At 47.5% G+C, this 25,361-nt stretch overlaps 1 protein-coding gene across 3 annotated transcripts in view; it reads left to right on the top strand.

The window, feature by feature from the left end:
* The window catches only part of Fyn (FYN proto-oncogene, Src family tyrosine kinase), a 192,833-nt gene that overhangs the window by 9,901 nt on the left and 157,571 nt on the right, over window positions 1-25,361 (top strand). For all 3 annotated transcript variants that reach the window (XM_051164531.1, XM_051164535.1, XM_051164530.1), the window contains exon 2: window positions 15,671-15,710. The gene's annotated coding sequence lies outside the window, so the exon portion shown is untranslated. The remainder of the gene's footprint in view (window positions 1-15,670; window positions 15,711-25,361) is intronic.

Raw genomic sequence — 25,361 nt, 5'->3', positions numbered from 1 at the left:
TGCTTAGCCAGGAGGTTTGTCTGTCCACTCATTCTATCTTTAACATGGATCACGCGTTCTGGCTTTTCCCCCTCTTTTCTGGCCCCCTACCTACTCTTTCCTTTCCCTTAGAATTCTTCCTGTTTGTCAAGGCCCAGCTAGAATCCCAGTTTCCTCTTTGTCTTACATTAAGCATTTAGATCTCTCAGTTGCTTTCTCAGACCTGATGCCTTGTGAAAACCTGCTCTGAGAAAGCCAAGGTTCAAAGAGTTTTAGGATTTGCCCAAGTTAATACTCCAGCTGCTAATTTAGCAAATATCGGCTCTCCAGTTTCCTCAAGCCCTTATGTGGGAGTCCTGTCTTCTCAAGAGATTGTTGGTCTTTTCTGTGCCAGTGTATTGTTGTTCGCTCTTGCATCTTTTGGTCTGTCAACTTGCAGCGTACAGCAGTGTCACTCAAAAGTAGGGGTCAGTAATGCTTCTTTACATGGGCCCTGGGGGCAGCTGGTTTCCTGGATATTTTGGCATTAGGCGGGCATCTTCCTGAGTGGCGAGCTTCCTTGTGTTCTGGTGGCAGAAGACGCACTCCCTACCGACTGAGGTGCAGGTTTACCAGTTGTCCCAGGCGGCTCAGGCTTGGTCATCTCTTGAGAATGGCAGGTATCTCAAGAACTTTGTTCAGAAGCTTCAGCTTTTTTGCTCAAAGTTTAGAGTGGTCAGGAGAGTAGTTAGGTCTTCCTCCTCTGCCGTTAAGTCTCTACCAACATAGTTTTCAAAGGCAGCAGGGTAGGGGGGCCAGATGGGGGGTATAAAAAGACGTGGAGGTGGGGAAGAGGTTCCCACAGTGCAAAGAGACATGCAAGACCAGGGAGAATATACAGAATGGTCCCACATCTGGGGGACATTGGAAGCATATAGCAGTGAACAGTGAAGGGAGCTGGCGGAGGCGCTACAGCTGTGCCCCACGGCCCCCAGGACAGAGAGAACGGCCTCACCTGCCGGGACCTGCCCATTTCTGGACTTGGCATTGGACTGAGTGGCCTCAGCCATACAGAAGGAAGCTTTGCCTGTGGGAGTACCTTCTCCACGTGGCACCGTCTGAAGAACGTCTTTAGCAGGGGAGGAGGGTTCTGTACTCAGTTTAAGGTCCTGCAGAGTAAGGATTTGACACTGCAGCTCAGCTTCAGCCTTTTTTGGGGGGGGGGGCGGGGTACATTTTTCAGAGGAATCATAGGAAATGAGCTTTTTTGTAGAATGTTTTTCATGGTTACAGGAGTGACTGGACTAGTCCTTTTTCTGACAAAAGACACAACTGCATGGTGGCCGGTGTTTGTTGGGCATTCACTAAGCATCTTCTGAACCACCTATACGCTGCACCAGGGTTCCTCATTAATGGCTTCCCCTACCCAGCCCTCACCTAAACGCCAGGTTTTATGTGCTGGCGCGGAAAGAACATTCTCCGTGGATGTAAGACGGCTGCGGAAGCAAAAGGGAACGTTCCTGGTATTCACCGTGGTTTGAAAGGCTGTTGTGATCTGGGAGAAGTGGGGATGGGGTGTTTCCTCTGCGCTAGCCATGCACAGTCCAGGGTTCAATATTTCCTGCCCCCTCATCATAAATGTAAGAAATCACATACTGCTCCAACGAGCTGGACTTTACCCTTTGGTGGCATCTAATGGCAGCACTTGACTTATTTACCCAGTGTGTTCATGTCCAGCCACTTTTGTGCAGGCCATTGTCAGTGCTATCTGTGTTAGTAGCAATAGACTAAAAAGGTTGCATAACACTGTAGCGAGCTGTGTGCCTGTTGTGTACTTGCTGGTTACAGTGTTCTTGTGTGTTAAGTACTACTTGCAGGTGGGCATGTATCTTAAGGAAAACTTCCTAGGTGGGCGGTAGAACCTCAGATGATCCTCTGTGCTCACAGATCCTCAGAGTCAGGTTAGAATCCACATTCTGTTTTCAGGTAATGATTTGTATTCTCCCTGCGTTCCATCATCTTGGGTGAAAATGCAGTGCCGACTTTCTCACCCTGCCCTCCAGCGGGGTAAAAGCATGGAGAACGGGCCATGCCTCGCCCTTTACTTTGTGAGTACAGCAGACCTGAGAATGCTCATTGGTTTGTCATTGTTGAGTATACTTTCAGACGGCTCGGGCTGGAGTTTTCTTAGAGGCTGGGTTACTCTATGAGGCTCAGCGAGGGCGCCTGGGAAGAATCCACGAATGTGGTAGAAGGAGCACATCCAGGTGGAAGTGCCGGCAGCTCCCGGAAATGGGTAGATCACAGCTCATTCATTGGCGTGTGATCCACAGAGACTTGATGCTTGTGAAGTTGCAGTCCCACTCGTTGCCCTACTATGCTCCCACCAGAACTGCTCCATGTGGAAAAGACATGCTTGTAAAATTCCGGTCCCACTCGTTGCCCTACTATACTCCCACCAGAACTGCTCCATGCGGATGAAGACATGCTTGTAAAATTGCAATCCTAACCGTTGCCCTACTGTGCTCCCACCAGAACTGCTCCATGCTTGTAAAATTGCAGTCCCAACCGTTGCCCTACTGTGCTCCCACCAGAACTGCTCCATGTGGAAAAGTCTAGCCTGTGGAAGGGATTGAGTCCCCAGTCTGCCACATCTAAGGCAAGCCTGCCTGCCTTCCCTGTTCCTCACCTCCAGCTCTGACAGGCATTCCCTCTCTTTACACTGGATGAAACCTTGGCCTTGCCTCTGCAACAGTGCTTTGTGCTTGGGAAGGAAGATGGCTCTTGTTGCTCTCTCTCCTCCACTAATGAGGGAGCTGCGGATGAGTCAGGAAGAGGTGGAGTAATGGACAAAAGAGGACTTGAGAGTGCAGAAGAGGTTTGGAGAGCATTCGGCTTCAGGACAGCTATGACCGCGTGGGTCATAAGCATCTGCAGACTGGTACCCCATTGGAACTTGGAGGCTTTTAATGGTTCTTCTCGCAGAAGTTTTGCGACTTTGCCTGGTAATACTTTTGACACCGGTTGGAAAAGCTGGCCTTGCGGTGATTTGACCAGTCAAGCAAGCGGGATGCTCGCTAAACTAAACATCAGTTGAGTCAACTGAAAGTAGAGATCATGGGTGGGTCCTAGGCTTGAACCAGGAGTGGTAAGGATGGGCCCGATGGTCGAGGGGTTAACGCAGTAGGCATGTTGGAAGAGAGACAAAGGTGAAGAGGCCCTCAAATGAGGACATTGAGGGGCAGGGTGAGGTTTCAGGTAGATGCTGTGCGAGGGTGGGTCTTTACTAAACAGATTTCTACTCTGCAGAAGAAAACCTTAGACGGTAAGGACACTGGATGTAAAGAACTTGAGAATGGGAACCGGCTGCCCTCTATTGCCCTTGGTTCAAGCGTTTATAAATATTTTGAAAGAAGGATGTGTGCGTGTGTTGCTTTTATCCTTAACGAGTGCTCTGGACCCTGGAGACGTTGGTTGCATCACAAGCAGCTGGTTGAACGGGAATAATATTTTCAACTCATACTCCCATTTTATTTCACTCCCCCCCCCCCCCCCCCTGCTTCTTGCTGCCCTGGGACTCTTCCCCCTTTGAGGCTAAGGCAGCTTCTACTTTGAGGGGGAGACAGAACATGTCCAAGGACAAGGAGCAACTTGCTTAGCTTCTGGTACTCACGAAGGGCCTTTCAAGCCTTGAGATGCAAGTTTTGTTAGAAGGAAGATAACTGTGGATCCCAAGGAACCAAACCTCAGAAGGCTAGGCGTGGCTGTATCAAGCTCCTGTTGGGAGGTTGTAGGACAGTTCCCCTCTGAAGGGAAAGGAGAAATTTTTTGCCTGGGCTAGTGAAAAGAGCTCACAGAGATTTGGAGCAGCCTAGACTCAAGGGATAGATAGTCCCCAAGACCCTTCCTCTGGGATTCTTCCAAGGGGTCATTCGGTTGTTTGGAGTGACCAACCCCTGCAGGCAGAGGACCTAGTGCCCCATTACCTGTGTGGAACTTTGCAAAGAAACTACCCTGCAGTGTGTCCTCCTGTGGGTACATTTAGGCAGAAGCAGTCCCGGAGTTCCTGTCCCTTCTTGGTACCCCAGAGCTTGCACATGGTCTAGGGGAAAATCCCGAGAGTCCCACTTACTCTCTGAGTAGCTGTGGAGATGCTGAGAATTCTGGGGTCACATTGAGAGTGCAGAGAAGGAAGTATTGCAGGCTTACACCTGGAGGCTGCCTGAGATCATGGCTACAGATACTGCCAGACCCTAATGAGCTGACCAGTATGTCAGCAGCTCCAAGCCCACACCCAAAGACAGAAGGAGGAGATAGCCCATAGGGCCTTAGAGATCAGGGCTTGGACCAAACCACGGTTCTCATCACTGCCATGGTCTGTAATCTTCCCCGAGGGGAAAGAGGGAGAGTTAAGGGCTGGAGTTTAATTTGACTAATTGCCTGAAGCAACCAAAGCATTAATTCCTAAGAGACCCAAGAAGGTGATAGTTTTCTATCATAAGCAGAAATGCAATGTTAGTGGTTAAGTTGGATCTAACCATTAAGAAATAAAGGTAGCATACTTCAAAATACAAGAGTGTACGCTTGAAGCCTGAGCAGTTAGGCTGTATTTTCACTTTGTGGGAGGGCAAGAGATGCACTCTTAAACACTCCTTTGAGGAAGTTCTGGCCCGGAGTACTTGTGGGAGGCTGGCTTGGAGCAAAACATGAGAAGTTCTCAGAAGCAGAGAGCTGTCATTTTTGGAGCCACAGGTTGTAGCAAGGGTTTTGGCTCTCCAGACCTAAGCTCCTGGGGGTAGGCCTGGGGCTCTTCCCAGTGCTGTGAAGGAGAAGAGGCATATTAGGGATTCAGGCCTTTCTCAGACTTGCCCTGATGCTGGAGACCAGAGGAGAGAGATTTTACTATGTGTGTAAAATACATTCTCGCATTCTCTCTCTCTCTCATCTCGCCTTCGCCTCTCCATCCCTCGCCTCACCCTCCTCTCCTCTCTCCTCCTCTCTCTCTCTCTCTCTCTCGTTCTTGCTTGTGCAGGATTTAAAAAACTCATGGGGGAAAATGCTAGAAATTATGTCCCTAAACACAGGGGAGATGCCCTTCATTTATATTCAGTCCCCATGTGCTAAATAAAGCATCCGTTATGCGGGAATTCATTTCCAAGTATAATTCATAAGTACTTTCAGAACACTCAAACGAGAGGGAGAAAAGCTCCTTTTAATTACATTTCATTTTGCACTGACATTCGTACAAGGGTGATGCTTCATTTAGAAAGATGTGTTTGAAAACCTGCTGTGTCCTGAAATACCTAGTATTTTCTGAAAGGAAAATTTTAGGCCTGTTTTAAAGCACGCGTTGGTTGGAGGTGTGGCGGGAATGCCTGGCGGGACGGCGCTTAGGATTTTCTTGCTAGGAAATTGCTGTGACACTTTGAGCCAACCTCAAACCATAAATACACCTCATGTTTTTCCTTGTCTGTTGGAGAGAACCAGGAGAGTTAGGAGATGGGGTGCCACGATTTAATTGAAAAGAGTCACTAAATACAATTCCATACACACACACACACACACACACACACACACACACACACACACACACACACACACTGATGTGTTAGTTGGCAAGTTAAAATATTTCTAAAACTTAAAAACATGTATATACACACAGAGAAGCAGTCTGAGTGTTTGTGCATTAGCAAGAATGTAGAGTGATAGTTTCTGCTACTTACCAAGTCAGTTTTTAGGGCGCGTGCCACTGGTATTTTATTTTATTTAATGAAGACTGAGTTGTTTTTAATTTTATCATAAAGTTACGCGGTCTCTTCAGAATTATGGGTAGATTCCCTGGTGAGTACAGAGCAAATTCTACTAAATGAAGGCCCTCCCTAGGCATTTTTTTTTTTTTTTTTGCCCCCATAATGAAACTGTAAACACTTTTTGCCCAAATAGTTTCATGCGCTTTTCCCCCTTATTTTAGAATTTTCTACCCACCTACCAACAAATATCTACAGTTCACCACTTAGTGTGGTAAGTTACTGTGTCCCTTCTGCATTCTGTGACTTGGATGAGAGAGGGCCACAGTCTTCTCTACGTCCCTCTGTGCTAGCCCAGCACAAACACTTGTGCCCACGTAAAACCAGGCGCTCCAGCAGAAGCCTGCCACAAGGCAAGCCAGCTCCAAGTATCACCATAGAGTTTCAGCACCGAACCTCGGAGGCTCGGTTTCCTCCCTGACTTTCTGTGGGATAGGCCCCAACGTCTCCTGCTTATTTGCCTTATGCGCGCTGCAACCCCAGTCTGCTTCTCAGCCTCAAGAGCAGAGATGCTTATTTCCTTCAGTGCTTTTCTTCAGAGATCTCCAACTGGTTTGGAACAAAAACACACCTCAGCTTGAGAGAGGTCTCGTTAGTCACATTGAGTTAGGTCGGGTTAGCATTTCTCATACGCGAGCCGCCCAGCGGAAGGAAAGATGTGCAGTGCTGTGACGGATCCTCTGCATGCAACAAAAATTTTTGTCAGTTTTTCTAAACTGGAGTATATGATGTGACCCGTCAGTTTCTGCACCCTTATTTCCTTCCTTTTGCACTTAGTAGGGTTTAGTCACTTGCTTGGACGCAATTGTGAGTTTAGGTATATCATAACCAAAATTCAGGAAACTTTCTGCTCCTTAATAATCTGAACAGTTAGGCCATAGTTTTCGACATCACAAAATGTATCAATCATCACTGAAAAAAAAAAGTCATTTCGCCTCCTGTGCAGCACTTTTCACCATTGCAGCAGCATCAGCAATCACAGTCAGTGCACCTGTGACAGAAGCTTCTAGGAGGGTTATTTTGAGCTCACGATACAGATGGAAACACCCATCATTCATCGGGACCTTCTCTAAGCCTGGACTCCCGTACCTGTGGGTGAAGGCTTTCTTCTAATAAAGGGACGCAGTAGAGAGCTTCCTCTACGCATCACACGCATGCGCACACCTCATCTCGGATTAAGCAAAGCCCAGCTTAGCCCAGGTCACTTGCTTTAAGAGCACGTTGTTTCCCTGCAGTCTTACGATAGTCAGCCTTCTGCAGGCGCAGGGGTTGTCACCAGTGTTGCTGCAGGAACTGTTGGCATCTGAAGTACTGTGTGGTACTTCTTTAGCAAACTTGGGATATGTGCTTTATTTATTTATTTTTTTTAGGTTGGGGATATTCCCAAGGTGGATAGTAAATATCAGCCCTCATTTTTGCTAATTCTCATTCATTTCCAACTTTCTGGAAAAACAAGATTTGGGGTTGGGTGTGTAGCTCAGTAGTAGAGTTTGCCTAACATGAAAAAGATAATCAGAAACTCAGTACTTGTTTTTAAAAGCTAAGCTTCCATTTTCTTCTTCTTCTTTGGCCTCACTGTGGCCAGAAAGGATATTGGAAGATTTAAAAAAAACAAAAACAAAAACAAAAAAGCAAAAAACAAAAAAAAGCATAACCGTTTAGTTAGTGACAGAAGTAAGTGCTGGAATGAGAAAGGCCAGTTTGTAAAAGGTCTGTGGTAGGTCTGTTTCCGGCAGGTGCTTATACACACCTGTTTTACGTTCTGTGTCTCCTTTGACTGCCCGGCTTCAGGCTCAGTGTGGTTGTGCACAGTGACATCCTCTGTGTGACAGGGCCGCAGTGCAGGATGCTCGTGTTCCTCCTAGTCAAGAGTGGACGGAGTTAGCTGACCTGAATTTCTATGTCCAAGGGACTTTGGTGAGCCTGTGGTGAACAGCTTGTATATTGTCATTGAAAGGAAAGTTACCTGTGTCGTGATCAAGAGGGACTGTCACCATTGAAGTAAAATTCCCTTCACTGTGCCATTTGTCTCACTGGTGGGCAGTTCTGTGTCAGAAAAGTGCTGGCACAGTCAGACTGCAAGGCCCAGGCCTGGTGGGTCAGGGGCACTCTGGAACAGGTGACTTTGGAATTGAGACAGCTTGTGTACATCTTCCCCTGAGCGACAGGAGTAAGCCCGCTCCACAGTCAGCCTAGTCAGATGTTGAATTTCCCACCTGCTTTGTGCTGTCCTCTGCCACCCGCTGCACTGTTCCCACAGCCTTAGGCTGCTGCCTTTTCTACCCTTCACCCTTTCGGTCTCTCCCGTCACAGCAGCAGAGTGGGGTCTGAAGAAGTCTGTCACGGTCATGCCATTTCCCTCAGTGTCCCTCTTATCACGTACCTGTTGTTTTCTTTGTCAGGGTAGCTAACATGTTTCTTGCTAAGTTTGTGCATGTGTGTTTGTGTATATTTGTTTGCACATGACATATCTAGAGGCGAAGAACTTACGGTGCACACAGCACGTTTTAAAAATATGCACTCATGCTTTTAAATAGAGCAATTTTACCCAAAATTGGAGACTTCTAATTTCTCTAGAGTTAAAAAAAAAAAAAAAAAAAAACCAAACAGACAACAACAAAAAACAAAAACAAAAAGCCACCTAAGGCGCCCAAAACGAAAAACCAAGATATAGCAAAACTAAAATGAAAAATGAAATTTTTTGTTGTTGTTTGTTTGTTTGTTTTGAGCAAAGGTCTTACTGTGTTATCCCAGGCTGGCCCAGAACTTAGGCTCCTCCTCCTGCTGCTGCTGCCTTGGCTTACAAGTGTGCACCACCGTGCTTGGTCCCTGTACATTGTTTGAGTGTTGTAAACTTGACTTGAAATGCAAAGGAAAAATTGAAGTCAGTCGCCTTATTTCTTCTTACTGGTAGCAGTAAGGCAATTGGGGTCTACATCTCTAGGTTTCTAGTGTTGTTTCTGTGTACCCTGGATCATCCATCTTGCTCAGCCATCTCCCAGCTCTTCTCCATCTCTTGGAAGAAAGTGTGAGCTAAAGGGGCTTTACTGTTTGCAGCAACATTAGATGGGAGACTTGTTTGGAGCCCAGGGGGCCTATGGAACTCGCTGGGCAGGGAGTGTGGCAGGGGATGTGGCATGTGGAAGCTGCTGGAGGCATAGGGCACTGAGGTAGAGGGTACTTGAAGTCACAGTTTTGAGACTGTGCTCTTGAACAACCGTTCTCTCATGCTTCTCTTTTTTAAGCATGCCACTGTTCAGTCTTGTCAAGAGTGCCTTTCCAAGGACAGTCAATGGTTTTACACACTATGACATTGTTTCCATAGTAACTAACATTTCAACAGAGAGACTGTGATAGAAGTAGGCTAAAAGGGACAGATACAGAACTGGCACAGTGGAAAATGTAGGGCAGTGTGTATTGTAGTAAAGATCTGTCTTTTTCCTGTGTGTGTGTGTGTGTGTGTGTGTGTGTGTGTGTGTGTGTGTGTATGTGTGTGTGTGTGTGTTGGTAAAACCTTTGTCACTATAGCTTGGCTTCTTAATATACTAACATGATTTTGGCTACATCCAGCACAGTTTGGCATTTTGCTGACACCATGCCTTTGGTCAATACTTGGGTTTTTGTGTCTCTTTGTTGTAATGCGGCCATCATTTAGCACACACACGTTTTCACGTTCGCCTGCCCCCTCTTCTCTGGCCCCTAGCCCACTTTTCAGCTCCCATTTTTGGAGGACCTATTAAGCTGGTTGTCTACACTGCCTGCTTCCACATTTGCATTTGTTAGCAGAACCTTCTAGTCAGGCTCGTATGTCACAAGGATCCCAAATAATCAGTTGGCCACCCTCATCCTCTGAGGATTTTAAATTCAGAAGCCAGTGTGCATGTTTACTTTCAAACATTTTTACCGAACACTGGGCCCTGTGTATTTTGATCCGGATTTTAAGCAGATGTGAGGGGTTGTGTCACTCTGCTCAGCACTTGTGAGTGTACTTGGGTTGTTTTGGTATATGACTGGACAAGCTCATCCGCTTGTCTGACAGAAAGAGAAACTGAGGCACAGTCCTTGTGGTGTAGGCATTACATTTTAAAACATAGACTCATACATCAAACACAGTAGTTTCACATAAAAACTGAAATTAAAAAAAAAAAAAGAAAAGAAAAAAAGCCTAATGACAGCAGTCCACTCCCCAGGCAGGGTAGTGTGTGACTGCCTAGGGGAGGGGCCAAATTCTGTAGCTTCTCCTAGCCTCATCTCACTCGCTTTGCATATTTAGACCTGCCTGGCCCTGTGGGTTTTAGTATGTGACCCCGACTGCACCCACACACCCAGTTACATACATAAATAGAAGGGCTAGGGATAGAGCATGATTTCCCAGCCAACAGCTTCCCCTGGCTGTGGACCAAATTTTTCTGTTTCGTAGTGTACTTGATAGGTCCATGGCGAGAGCCATCACTAGGCACTAGATGGGAACCCACCCTGAGTTGATGGTGTTTGGATGCGCTGTTCTCATTTACCATGCTTCTCCTACTGGCTCCCTACTGTGGAGTGCAGGGTGAAGGTGGTGGTGGTAATAAACATTGCATTTGCCTGGGCACAGAAAAAAACTGCCTGGAGAGGAAAAACTTGAGCATTGCCTGAGCTCTAGATTTGTGTGTGGAATGTGTGTCATCAGGTGTCATCTCAGAAATGCCACCCACCCCTTTTCATTAGCTTGAACCTCCCAAAGAGCCTAGGTTGCTGGACAGTGAGCTCTGCGTTCTTGCAGTCCCCTCCCCCAGCTGTGGGATTGCAAGCATGGGTCACCATATCCAGCTGTTTTTCAGTGTGTTGGGTGGGGGGTGGTTTACACTCAGCTCCTTGTGCTAGTAAGAGAAGTGCTTTTAGTTAAGCCTTATCCGAACCCCTGACTTTTGTGTTTTACAGAATTCCCAGTGGGTATATAGTATAGTGCCTTCTTAAGGAGGCCAAGTGAGTATTTACTTAAGTAAACAGAATAAACGAGAGCATACAGCATTGGTGAAGCCTCTGTCCTACTCCAAGCACAGAGACTCAAGGCGAGCCCCAGCCATCTTTGTCTCTACTACAAACTAGACTTCCCCCCCCCTTGATGCCAGTGTGCCGTACTTATCACTCTGCCTGGACTGGAAGTGGAAAAGCCAGGAGGAGAGGCAGCAGCAGGCCTACGTGTCTAGCAGGACCTAGGAGAATGAACGAGGCTGGGGTCAGAATGAATGGTTAGAGAGAAATCTATTTTTCTTAGGGAAATGGGATGCTGAGGAAAACCCTGCAATAAAGGGCCTTGTCTGAGCTGGGACTCTGTCCGTGGGCCTGATCCAGCTGTTGGGGCACACAGGCCATCATGTGTAGCTGGGACTCTGTCCGTGGGCCTGATCCAGCTGTTGGGCACACAGGCCATCATGTGTAGCTGGGACTCTGTGGGCCTGATCCAGCTGTTGGGCACACAGGCCATCATGTGTAGCTGGGACTCTGTCCGTGGGCCTGATCCAGCTGTTGGGGCACACAGGCCATCATGTGTAGCTGGGACTCTGTGGGCCTGATCCAGCTGTTGGGCACACAGGCCATCATGTGTAGCTGGGACTCTGTGGGCCTGATCCAGCTGTTGGGCACACAGGCCATCATGTGTAGCTGGGACTCTGTCCGTGGGCCTGATCCAGCTGTTGGGCACACAGGCTATCATGTGTAGCTGGGACTCTGTCCGTGGGCCTGATCCAGCTGTTGGGCACACAGGCTATCATGTGTAGCTGGGACTCTGTCCGTGGGCCTGATCCAGCTGTTGGGCACACAGGCTATCATCGTGTCCGTGAGTGTGGATCCTTTCAGACACTGCATGTCTGTTTGCAGCTGCATGGGCCTTGGGGAGCCACTGTTAAAGTGAGCCTGTTCCTGTACTCCCTCCCCACTCCCCAGCCCTTCCGGCAGGGAGCCAGGGCCACCGTGCACTGGAGAGCATTGAGGAGCTTCTGTGTGTGTTCTCTCTGTGCCTCGGCTTTCTGTGGGATTACAGCAGAGTCTGGCCCTGCCTGGTCTTTTTTGTGCTTTGGATTCTAAGTTAAGAATAACCGAAGGAACACTTGTCTCTGTTGACAGGCTTGATATGGAAGTTGCTATCAAATGGCTATTTTATCCTCTGTTGCCACTGACATCACACCACGTCTAGCTCTGAGGTTCCCACTTTAGTTGTGGCTCAATAGAGCTGTGATCAGTGGAGCAGAAAGAAGCCATTCAGATGTGACTGTGTGTCCAGCAATGTGTGGATGGCTTTGGCAGGTCAATGAATATTTTAAACCTTTTGCAAGCAGTGAGAAGGGTTGAAAGTGGAATGGAGAAGATGGTATGATAGGGGGAAAAGCACACCTCATTTTTCTCTCAGTCACTGCCTGTCAAACCGACCTCACTCCTTCCTGTATGAACAGTGGTGTGTTTTTCTGTGTGTCTGTGTATTGGGTGGCGGTGGGGAGGTGAGGTAACATTCTTTCCCACAAACTTAACCTACAATTAACCAGAGGACAATTTACCACTCTAAAGTTAGACCCGAGGCTCCAAATTTAAAATAAATTTGCTTAATTTTCACAAATCGTTTTTGGTGCTTTGTGCACCGTGCTGTCACTGTCCCTTGCCACCACTGCTGTCATCCATCAGCCAAGGGCACAGCAGCCCCTGTGTGCTAGAGGCACAATGCTCAGTGCTTCCCTGCGCTGCTAGTCGAGCAGGAAAACAAGGATAAATGTAGCACAAACATGGCAGAGAGGAAAGTTTGCCTACACGGAAATGTGAGCAAAGGAAGACTCAAAGATGATTGCAAACTGGGTAGTGGTAGCCCACGCCTGTAATCCCAGCATTCAGGGAGGCAGAGGCAGGTGGATCTCTGTGAGCTTGAGGCTAGCTTCGGCCACAAAGTGAGTTCGAGGGCAGCCAGGGCTACACAGAGAAATCCTGTCTCAAGAAAATAAAGAAAGCCGGGCGCACACCTTTAATCCCAGCTCTCGGGTGGCAGAGGCAGGCAGATCGCTGTGAGTGAGACCAGCATGGTCTACAAAGTGAGTCCAGGACAGCCAAGGCTACACAGAGAAACCCTGTCTCGAAAACCAAAAACAAACCAACAAACAAAACCAAAACGAAAATTATCCTTACCCCGCAGACTGTGAGATGAGAATAACAGTGCTCAGCCTGTGGGCTGCATCTCTTTCTGGGTCACTTCTTGGGACAGGGGAGATGGAGGTCACAATACTGTGGTGCAGAAGTGTGCGTCTAACTCTCCAAGACTTATTGGTGTGGCCTACACCTTCTCTCCCAGCCTGGTGTCTACCCCAGTTTCCCTGCCATCTGCCCTCCTACCTGCTATCAGTGGCTCAGCATTTTTCTGCCTCAGGGCTCTACCAATCTGCTGTGGGTCAGCCTTTCACTGCATTCCTTTGATTATGCACTGGTTGCTCTGGCTGCCTGTTGCACGGTCCAGGCTTGATAGCCCCGGGCACTCGGAAGTTCCAGATTAGCAAAAGCTAGAAGATGGCTATGTCAAGAGACTGCAAAGTTGATAACCCTTGGTATTTAGTTAGCTCGTATTTGTGTATGTTTTTAAAGACAGGATCTCCTGTAGTGCACTTGGCCTCCAGTTCACCATGAAGCCAGGGATGAGCTTAAACTCCTGGCCCTCCCTTCGACCTCCGCTCCTAGGTGCTGGGCTTACAACTTGTGCCTTCACACCCAGATCTTGTTTCATGGTTAGGGTATTTATGCATCCCTCCAAGGCTTATGGAGGGTTGTATGATCTGAACGGTTGGGTGTATAGTAGCCTTGGTAGGGTTTTTACTACAGCTTTGGTGGGGTCTGTCCTTAGGTCTCCATTCCCGCAACAGACCACATATTTGGGCGTTAACGATGAGCTTCTTTCATGGGGGTGTCAGGATCGCTTTAGTTGTCTGTGATCCAAAACATCAGGACCACTACAGCCAAGAATAAAAGCTTGGAGAATACCCTACTATCCCAAAGCCCATACCCGATTATGCAGGCAACTATTTATAATGTGTGAACAAGTACAGTCTTGTTAGTTAGCTGTTACTGCATATCTCTATCTACATATGCATATCTCTATCCACATATGCATTTCTCTATCTACATATGCATAGCTCTATCTACATATGCATTTCTCTATCTACATATGCATAGCTCTATCTACATATGCATAGCTCTATCTACATATGCATAGCTCTATCTACATATTCATAACTCTATCTACATATGCATAGCTCTATCTACATATGCACACCTCCCTGGGGCACACACAGGGAATTGGGGAGATTTATTTTGCCTTAAGCCTGGAAACCTAAAATTTGGATTTCTGTAGTCAGATTTGGATATAGATAAATTAGGATAGTTGGTCATGTTTTTAAATGGTTTTAGAAAAGCAGGTAATTTTTAATTAAAATATTTGTTCCACTTAAACGTTTTATAGCCATAACTTATTCTAGCTTTCAAAAACACATCTTGGAAGGAAAACAATGCGTGGTTTTGGAGGCAAATGGCATTCTTCATTCTAGATGGGCCTGCCACATAAAATTTCCTTCTTCCATTATTTTATCCATTCATACTCTCTTTGAAACAAGGTAGCTGATGCCTAGAAATATGCCAAGCTGTCTTGCATGGGAGGCTCTGAAGTCAAAACTGCGGCATCTCCCTTTGGGTTTATGGTGGAATTCATAGACTCTTTGTTACTTAGCTCCATCTGTTTAATAAGCCTGGAAAGGAAACTGGATGGTACCGTCTGTGTGTATGGATGGATGAAACTGTGTGGTAGTGAGCCAGTGCTGTCCAGCTCCAGCTCCAAATAGGCTTTCAGCTTTCCTGTTGGGACCAGTTGCTGGAGTGTTGCGCAGGGAAGACGCATTCCTTCACAGTCTGCTATGGATTGGGCATCTGGTGTTGTGCAGTTTTGCGGCGTACGAGAGAGAGAGAGAGAGAGGGAGGAATATTCAGTTCTCTCCCTGTGCTGGAAAAGGTGAGGGCTCCTCCTGAATTGCTCTGTATCAGACAAAGGAGTCACTCACTGTGAAAATAGAAAACACACAAACTAGCATACACATCTGGATGTCTCCTATGCCACTCATCAGACTTGAAAGGCTAAGGGTGAAGTGGGCATGGGCATCATCAGAATCAGTACCCAGTCTTGCCCAGGGTGCTGGCAAAAGGTCCTAGGGTCATCTTGGGGCTAGCATGCCAAAGACTGAGTTGGTGGACCTGCAGAGGGCTTATGGGAAATGCGCATTGCAAAGAGTTGGCAGGTTTTGTGGCTCATGGCTGCAGTCTCAGAGCATGGTGAGGGTCATGAGTTCAGTGCCAGCTTGGACAACGCAGTGAGACTATGTCTCAAGAACGAAAAGAAAAGAGCCTGGTTTCACAAGGACAGGAGAACTGAGGCAGATTTGGGCTGGGGCCTGCAGAGAGATTTGTTTTTTTCCTTTGAATTAGGGTCTCGCTCTGTAGCCAGAATTGCCCTTGATCTAGGGTGATCAGTGGCTTCAGCCTCCTAAGTGCTTGAATGGCAGGTGTGAGCTGTCCTCCCAAACCCAGACACTCATTCCGCAGGGGCCGAGACCCTGAGAAGACACGCGTGTGTATGCATGAGCCCATGGTTGTAATTTCATGGTTTCCACCCTTTATCCTTCCTGTCCCTAGAAGTTAAGATCATACGCTGGCTTCCTTTGGTGGCAGGTCTGTGCAGTTGCAGGCAGGTGTCTGTGATAACTGCAGCGATGATGTGAGTGAGGACAGTTAGTGGGCACACAAATAGTGTTTAACCCACGGGAACTGTCTAGCGGCGCTTTGTGGTAGAGGAAGCATTTGGTTTCTTTTTAACTTTTTTTTTTTTTCTTCTTCTTCTTCTACAGTGTTTGGAAGGAACAAGATGCTGATCTAGACGTGGAAAAAGTAAGTTGACAGTTCTGTGCTGAAGGCTAGTGCCTTTCGAATTCAAAAGCATTTCTTACTGGAACCCTGCGATCCCAGTTGAATCCATAGGAATTACTTTATTTTTCATTTTCACTTTTCATTTTTGAGACATGGCCTCAGGTAGCTTGTGGTGGCCTCAGAATCGCTATGTACCTGAGGATGGCCTTGAACTCATGATTTCCGCCCCCCCCCCCACCTTTACCTGCAAGTGCTGGGATTACAGGCGTGCCCCATAGGTTTCCAAGAGACAAGTTGACTTGGAGATAAAATTGGCATACAAAAATGTAAAGAAGATCGTAGTTCATTTCAATCTGGACAGTGATTTAATGTTTAGCATTCTAACTCCAAGTTAGGTCTCCTCTCCCTAAGGAAAATGGAACAACTGCGGTATGGCTGTTGTGAGGGCAGTGCTCTGGCCTTCCCTGTTGGGGGTCTTGTCACCTTTCCCTCCACACCCAGCTTGCTGGTGCTTACTATGCCCTAGTTGTGCCTTTGAATTATGGCTACTGTGTAATCGGTCATTCTTTCCTTCCGTTAACATTTTTTGTGTTAATGCCACTGGGCGTTAGATATTCAATCGAGCTCAGTTCAGGCAGAAAACGATGTGACAGAGACCTACTTAAGGTAATTGTGGTAACACGTGATGGAGTGACAGTTCGAGAAGTGTAGGAAGGGCTGAGCTGTCCAGAAAGCAGTTGGCGGACTGCGTGAGGCATCTACTCCTCCTCTGCTGCGGTCTGTCTGCAAGTGCGGCTGGAGCTTTTCTCAACTCCTCCTCTCTTGTGCAGATGTGAGCTGTACTGGCTGCTCTTGGGGAGTCTTTTTCCACCTAGGGTGTGATTTCCATCAGTTGTCAGTTACGTTTCTCAATTCCCTGGCCTCTCAGGGGCTGCCACGTCGTCATCATCAGAAGTGACCTAGAATGATTTCTCCTTTTGAGTATCAGCGTGGGAGAAGACATTCTTCCTGACCTGCCGCCCCTTTGAGTTTGGGTGATGTGTTTTTCTGTTATGTTAAAGAAATGTATTATCTGGACTGTTGACCTAGAGCAGTCACCAGCGGCCCTTACCCTTCATCTGATGTAGGCCGCTGGCTTCTGCATAAGTTATTTCTGTGATATACTTCATTCCTGAACTTGTCAGCTCATACAGACAAGAGCCTCATAGGGAAGTGAAAGGACTGGAGTTGGGACAAGACGAGATGCCTTTTGGAAACCCCTGTGCACTTGGGTTTGAGATCAGGAGCTGAAAAGGCTCTCCTGTATGGAAGGTCACAGTGACCTTCGTCAGTCAGGTCAGGCTCACAGCAGAACTTCAGGTGCCCAAACACGCACGCCTCAGGGCTTGTCCAGGAAACATGGGGTATGCCCAGGCTGTGAGCTTGCCCTGCACCCTCGCCTGTAGTGAATTTAGGTCTGTAATTCCAGGCAAACAGTATGGCTTACTAAGTATAGTCAAGTGTAGGGTGAAGGAATTAGCTCTTTTAACTTTGTCTGAGACATTAGGCTGATATAACCTCATCCCCCCACCCCCCACCTCTGAAGTGGTCCCAGCTTGACACAGTGCTGTACATCTTTAATCCCAGTACTCAGGAGGCTGTGGCAGACGATGGATCTCTGAGTTCTAGGCTAGACAGGCTATGTGGTGGGCCCCTCTCTTTCTCTGTGCCCCCTCAAAACCCAAAAAAAGTTGCTCCTTTTCCAGAACTTAGTAAAATTATCCGTGTTTTACACTTAGAAACGCAAACCATATACATTAAACTTTTTTTTTTTGACATATATATTGTACCAAAAAGGCTGTTGGTCACGAGGCTACAGAATTCTCTGTAAGGCCTACCAGCGAGTGGGGGCTCCTGGGAGCTAGGCTTTGCTGGTGCTCGTACAGGAACAAGGGCGCAGCCCGGGTATCCAGCCAAGTACTGAGCAGCTCTGACTTGTCCTGTGGGCACTTTAAACTTGTGGGGATTACAGAAGAGGGGTGCTGAGTTAGAGGTAGGAGGCGCTTCATGGACAGTAAAGTGAGTTCGAGCTGCCAAGAACGGGCTCTGTCTGTACCCTCAGTAAGCACGCAATGACTCGAAGATCACTTACTGTCTTAAGGGAGGTCTCCCTTTGCAAAAACCTTCATTCAGAATCTTTTTCCAGTTGTGGTCAGAGGGCTGCTGTGCACTGTGTACCAGCCCTTCCATTTGCCGGCGTTTATGGACAGCAAGTCAGTCTGGTACAGGAGTCCTTCCGTTGTATAAACAAATGGTTCCTGGTAACCGTAGGGGCAGAGGAAAGCCACTGGCATCATGGTGTTTGCTTGTAGGATGGATGCTTGTAGCTTCTCCTTTTGGTTGTGGATTTCTGTGAAGACAGAACTCCGCATGGGAAGTGAACTTTATTTTGGATGCCGGAGAGCTCACACATAGCTCAACATCAGTTATTATGAATTACCTGATGCCGGTAGCTGGTTGAACAGAGTGCTCTGTGCATGCTACACTGACCTAGTGGTGCGTATCTGTGGGGACACGGTCCCACTGTGAGCTGCTCCAGGTTTTATAGTTACAGCAGGAATTCCAGTGAGGTCTGTCTGCGTCTAGAACCTTCCTTTTCCCATACCTTACCTTGAAACAGATACAGTATCTGAGTCATTGTATTTGTGTGTCGCCTTTTAGAACGTCTGGGGAGGAAGTTGTAAGGAAGCAGTGTCGTTTTCCAAAGAGCAATTCTGTGACACCCTCACCCAAGTTTATGGATAATTGCCGTGGGCTTTTTCAAATCTGCCGTTGAAGTTGCATAGCTATTGTAGGATCTGTGTTCCCTGTTTAACTGTAGTCTTTGTCAGGCCAAAATCACGATCTGCGCTAAACCCAAATGCCTAGATGCTAGTAAGCCCATCAAACTGTTAGCAGCAGGCACAAATGAATGAGTGACAGCCAAATGAAAGGTAATAAGAGCCAGTGGAAGTCACTTTGGTAGGTGGCAAAATAGTAAAAGCAATCCTATTAGACATTCTAGAAACAGTGGCCTTTCTTTTCCATCTGGGGGTTTTATTTGTGGAAATTGTGCTTGTTAATAGCATCATATGGAGATAAGATGGCCGTTATTTGGCTTTCTCTCCAGAAGTGCAAAGTGTCAAGCAGACAGATGAGTAGATAATTCTTCAGAATAATGTGATCTTGGCAGTCAGAGCAAAGCCAGAGATAAAAGAAAGAAATCTCGAGAGCAAATTGAACAGATCAAAGTAGTTTTATTGTTTGCACTGATTCTTCTAGCAGTCTGGGGGAATACTCTATAAATTTACTACTTGAAATATATAAAATATGTCTTCTGAAAATGAAGCTACATGCATCTGAATTCTGGAAGGTGCACTTTTTTTTAAATATAAAAAGCTGATTAAATCAATTTTTTCCATTTAAATAGATTTGATTAAAATAACTCCTACTTCAGCCCTAGCTGCTTTCCAGGTAGCAGGTTGACTTCCTTGGACCCTGGGTGGCCTTTGTCTCTCAAGTTTACAAGTGTTTCCAGGGCCTTTGATGCCAGTGACACTCCTGCTACTTCTGCATCTCAGGGAGATCAAGAATTCTGTGTTGAGCCAGGTGTGGTGCTACATGCCTGTAATCCCAGCACTCAGGAGGCAGAGACAGGCAGATCTCTGTTGAGTTTGAGCCAGCCTGGTCTACAAAGCGAGTCCAGGACAGCCAAGGCTACGCAGAGAAACCCTGTCTGGAAAAACAAAAAACAAACAAGGCTGCACCGGAGACCACAAGGACCCTGCCTATCCTAAGGCACCGTGGCCTTCTAAAACAGGAGTACCCTTTGGAAGCAAAGTGCATAGAAGACGGTCCTGCTGGAGACTTAACTTCCCTTGAACTTGGTGAGACGAGCTGGCCTGCACATCCAGGGCCGCTCCGTTCTCAGTATTTCCTTGGTTTCATCTTAACTCTGAAGAGAACTGAAAAAAAAAAAAAAAAAAAAAAAAAAAAAACAAAAAAAAACCCTGGATTTCTATAGTGGAACTACTAGTCTTGTGGGAAAAGAAACACTCTAGTTCCAAATAGTTAAGTTCTTGAAATCAGAGGCTACATGTGGAGTCATGGTAGTTTGAAGCCATTCACGTGTGATTGCTGCACAACTGGTCCAGAAGTGGAGAGGCTAGTAAGTCTGTTTTGGGCTTGAGCAAAGGATTTCCTGAGCTCTGATGCTCAGCAGTGCTGATATGGGTCATGCAGCGGGTTTCAAAATGGTGGTTTTAGGGTGTCGTGGGGGTCCGCTTCCAGGGCCAGTTGAGGAAGGGCATGGTTTAGGTTGACCCCACTTCCCGTGCATGTGATGGCTGCTTTAGGGAGGTGGGAGAGAGAAGAGGACAGGGGACCCCAGCATAGCATCCAGTCTTCCTGCATGGAGTGAGGGGACCCCATGTTTGTCCTGCCTGCCCATCGGTGGGGATTGGAGAGGACATCTCCTGTGTGTGTAGGTTCACCACGCCATTTAGCCCTCTGACACATGCGTTTAGGGCTGCCCAACCCAGGGGACCATAGGATGCCATATTTGCTTCTGCCTCCCTGCCCCTGAGTTCATCCTCACAGGTGGATTGACCCTTTCTGCTAAGAGCAGGGCTGTGGAGAAACAGCCTCAGTCTCACACAGCCCGCCCTCCTGCCGACTCGGGGTGTGTAGAAAGAGAACAGCTTTGAGTTGGGGATAAAGGAGACAGTACATTTTGAATGAAGGAGCATGCCTCGACTTCTGTTTTAGACTCAAAGGCAATCATTTTTAGTCCTGGGCCCAAAATGGTAGTTATGTATCACCCATAATAACTGACCAGCTTTCTCTTACATAAATCTCTGGATTGTAAAAATGCTACTGTCCAAGAAGAAAAAACACTCCCTCTGCCAGCACAAACGTTCCAAGATAATAAACAATTCCTCTTTCTAGACATTATAAACCCAGGCAGATATTGATGATAATTGCTAGAGAAGAACTACAAATGAAGATGTTACCGATTATAGTTTAAGGAAGAGGAACAATTTGAGGTGTACTGTTAGTCCTGACATAGAACACTTTACCCGTTCATTCTGGAACCCTTAGCAAGCACCAGTGGGTTGGCTTCTGTCCTGGGTCAATGTCGTTGTGCCCGCCCGGTGGTGTCATTTTTTCCTCAAAGGAAAATGAAACTCAGCAGAAGGGAAATGATGAGCCCGAGGCCCGACACCTGGGAAGTGGCCAGACTGTAGAGCACTTACCGTCCAGACTCCGTGCACCCGTCCGTCTCTTCCCACTCTCTGCTAGGTATGCTGAAGCTCAGCCGAGCAGAAGACAAGTCATTAGCCTTGCACGATTTAACTGGCAGTTTTATATTCATCTTTCGTTTTCTCTTCACTGAACCTAAAGGGGCTTTCTTCTCCCTTATTTATGGCAACAAAAATAGTAATGATATTTTTATCAGGAACAGTGAAAGCCCCGCACCTCAGCTGTCTCTTTAAACCTGACCTGGTCCTCTTTGGTGGTCCCCTGGAATAGCATGAGAGCGGCATCAGGGATAGCATGCATGCTGCTGGCAGGAGGTACGGGGAAGCCTGTGGGATGCGCATCTCTTTCTGATGCTGGGTCCTAGGTTTAGGGATCGTCTTACTGTGTTCTCCGTCTTGTTAGCATTCGTCATTCCAGAGGATGGAGCAGGATGTGGACCCAGTGGGGGAGTTTTGTTGTGGGTGCTGTCACAAATTATTGCAGACTTGATGGCTTGAAACGACAGATGTGGTCCGTCATAGAGATTGGAAGTTTAGTATCAAGGTTGTCTGCAGGCTCATGCTACCTGCAGAGGCTTGGAGGGAATCTATGCCTGCCTTCTTCCTGGTAGCGTCAGGTGTCCCTTGGCTTGAGGCTATCCCTGTTGTCTCTGCCTCTGTCTTCACATGGCCCTTCCTTTGTGCGCACTTCCATGTGCACCTGTAGCACCTGTATCTCTCTACCAGCGCTGCAGCAGTGTGAGCCAAGCCACCTGGTTAACTCATCACTAGGTAGTGTCTCCAGTTTGCACTGAGCTCGTGTTGGAGGAAGATCTACCTTTCTTCTTGCTGCTAGAAGATCTGGTTCCCTGTTAACAGCCAGATGTGATCAGCCTAGGGTCCAGAGGAAAATAGATCAGTGGCTTGGTGCTTGCTCACAGAGACGGCCCTGCCAGGTGGTGAACAGGAGTTAGTTCAAACAGGAGGTACGCAGATGTTTTGGCTGCAGAATTCTCTGACTGAGCGAATCATGGGGTGAGGAGCAAGCTGCAGGCACCAGGCTAGTGCAAAGAGCCTGCTGAATAAATAAGACCCAAGATTGCACCTGGAGCCTACAGAGTGAAAAGGAAGCCCTAGTCTGATGTCACCAGCCATAAAATTAATGTCGTTCTGAGTGTCCTTGGCCTAGATCCTCATCCTCTCAAATCCTGGGAGGGAGTTGCTGGCAGAGCTGGTAAACAAGGTGAGTTGTCTAGCCGAGCAGATTGGAAGGTGAGAAGCAGGTGAAGATAGCATCCTACACGCAGACCTGTTAAAGTTAAAAGCAGATTTATCTCTTTTAAAAATGTGCCTGTGTGCATATTTTTTTAAATCAGTTTTGGCAATAATTTTAACTATTATTTTGAAATCTCTATTATTTTCCAATTGACCTTTTTCCTTTTTTGCTGTGTATTTATTATTCATGAGTAATTATTATTCATTAAGGCCAACTTGAAATGAGACTGTTGACTGAGGAGCAATGTGCAAAACACTGTCCCAAGAATATGGCTCTCCCGGGATGGTGGCCTCTCCTCAGACCCGCAAGATGAACCATCACCTGTCCAGAATTTCCCATGATTGCTTACTTAGATCAGCCTTTGAGTGACCACCTAGTGCCTTGCTGACATCCAGGCTTACTGGGCCCATCATCTGGCACCCAGTAGTCATGTGAAAACGCCCTGGCCTGTGTCTGTGATAAGGGAAGGGAGAGTCGATAGGGTTCTTGGTTAGCTGCTTTGCTGAGAGGTCCTTCATTGGTGTCTGTGGTTTGAAATTCTGAGCCTGTTTCCTGTCATATACTCAAGTGTTAGGTGGTGTTTTAATTAGTGTTTCTATTGTGACACAAACACTGTGATCAGAGTAGTTTGGGGAGGAAATGGCTTATTTGTGCATACACTTCCACATGGCTGTTCATCAGGGAAGGAAGCAGGACAGGGACTCAAACGGGGCAGGAACATGGAGGCAGGAGCTGATGCAGAGGCCATGGAGGGGTGCTGCTTACTGGAGAATGGAGGACCACCAGTCCAGAGATGGCACCAGCCACAATGGGCTGTGCCATACCCATCAATCAATAAGAAAGTATCATATAGGCTTGCCTGCAGCCTGATCTTAAGGAGGCATTTTCTCAGGTGAGGCTCCCCTCCTCTCAGATGACTCTCCAGCACAGGTGGTGAGTGTTTTGTGTTTCAAAGGAAGGACTGGAATTCTATGCTCTGATGTAGCACTCCCCCCCCCCACTCCCTCCCTCCCTCCCTCCCTCCCTCCCTCCCTCCCTCCCTCCCTCCCTCCCTTCCTCCCTTCCTCCCTTCCTCCCTCCTTCCCTCCCTCCCCCCTCTATGTTACACATACATGTGACACGAAGGCCAGGGGACAGCCTCTGATGTCATCATTCTCAGAGCTGTCCACCTCCCTTGAGATAAGGTCTCCCAGTGGTCTGAAGTTTACCAGTAGGCCAGACTGATCAATCAGGGAGCCTCAAGGATTCTCCTGCCTCTGCCTACCCAGTCCTGGGATTATAAGTACACGGCTGTTATTTTCATGTGGGTTCTGGGGGTTAAACTCACGTCTTCATGCTTGCAAGACAAGCACTTTACCAGCTACTCCCCCTCTCCGCATCTGTCTGTCTGCCTTAGCTGTCCTGGACTCGCTTTGTAGACCAGGCTGGCCTCAAACTCAAACAGAGATCCACTTGCCTCTGCCTCTCCAAGTGCTGGGATTACAGGCATGTGCCACCACGCCCAGCTCCCTGTCTCCTTTCTATTAAGGGCTCACCTCTGCTGCAGACTGGCCCTTCAGGTCTGTGTGTTCTGTAGAGAACACGGATCAGGTAAATATGGCTACTGCTTGGAAGATGTCCTGTGAAGTACGCCAGTTAGTACTGCAAAGCAAAAGGTAAGACATGAGCATTTGTGTCCAGTCCCATCAGTAGGGATGAATCGACTGCTTGCCCATGAACATAGTCCCTCCAAATATGGACTGAAGCGAGTGAGATGGCCTCAGAGTTACACTTGAGGTGGTATGACAGAGTGGAAAGGCTGTGTAGATGCAGGGGTCTGAGTAAGCCCTGTCCTCAGCACTGACAGGTGGCCACAGATGCTGTGTGCATGTCCAGAGACAGGGCTCATACTGCAGCAAGCTGAAACAGGAGCCCTAGATGTGAGCTCCTGGTTTTCCTTCCCCTGTCACTGGGCAGAGCTGGCCAGGGGTTGGCTGACTTCCAGCTTTGGTGGGTAGGAGATTTGTTTAACAGGCCAGAGGAAACCCTTCTCCCTGCCTGGCTTTCTTCTGCTGCTCCATGTGGAGACTCGGTGTTTACATTAGTTTAAGACAAGCAAACAGAACCCTTGTCTGGGGGGGTGGGGTGATTTTAAAAGTAGACCTTCTAGACCAGAGAAAAGAGTAATTTGAAAAGTTACTTAACTGCCATTTTGCCTGCTACACTGTTATCAGATAGAAGAAGCACCTTTTCCCGTTATGAATGAGCTGGTAGTGCATTCGGGTGTTGCTTCTAGGGGAAAAGTAAAAGCAAACTTGATAGAGGGAAAATATTTGAGTAGCTGTGGGCTGGCAGTGACTTAGCCGCTGTGGTGCTGGCCGCTGTGAGCTGTTAGTCCAGGAGGCGGTGGGTCATAAGTGGGAGCCCATCAGCTGCTAGAACAAAACCCGAGAATATTTACTGTAGTGCCTCATATTTAGACTTAGTTAATATTGACTACTGGCCAGTGTGGCATCTTTTACATTAGTTTTTCTAGTGACCAAGAAGAAAACAGAATCTGATGTCTGTGCTTTGTAGATCTTACTCCGTATCAGAATAAGGTTGTTGGGAGGGAACAGTAAAAAAGCTCGGAAAATGTAACTTTTTTCATTCTTTGTCTCCATCTGTCTCTGGAAGGTAAAATCCAATCCAGTGAGCACCCTACCCCTGTGTTCATAAAGGTCTTTGGCAACCACCCCTAGCCCTGATGTTCACTTGCGAATGCCTGTTCCTTCTCTGTTGATACATGGTTCTGCTTTTTTTCCTGTCAGCCTGTCTCCTGACTGGACTATAATTGACACTGTTGTTGACTCACTTGAAGGGACCATGAGACTCAGGTACTTTTCTTCCATAGCCTTCCCTTGTTCCGCCCGTTTTCACCTCTAGCTTTGGAGTCCCGGGTGTTCACCTGGTGACTCACACTCAGTCTCTTACCCTGGCTCCTGTGCTGTTCAGAACACCCTACTGGAGACTGCCTGGCCCAGCCCTGTGCTGTACTCTAGTTGTCTCTGTCTCTAGCTGCGGAGCCTCCTGGGTTCTCCCCATCATCCTTCTACCCTGACATCAGCCTTCCCTCGCTTTTCTTGTGATCCCTTTTTACGGCCATGTTTCTGTGTGGTC

Source organism: Acomys russatus, chromosome 21 (genome assembly GCF_903995435.1).
Source record: "Acomys russatus chromosome 21, mAcoRus1.1, whole genome shotgun sequence".
Classification (NCBI taxonomy): Eukaryota; Metazoa; Chordata; class Mammalia; order Rodentia; family Muridae; genus Acomys; species Acomys russatus.
Note: the sequence above shows the minus strand (reverse complement) of the source record. Positions and strands in the feature narration are given on the sequence as shown.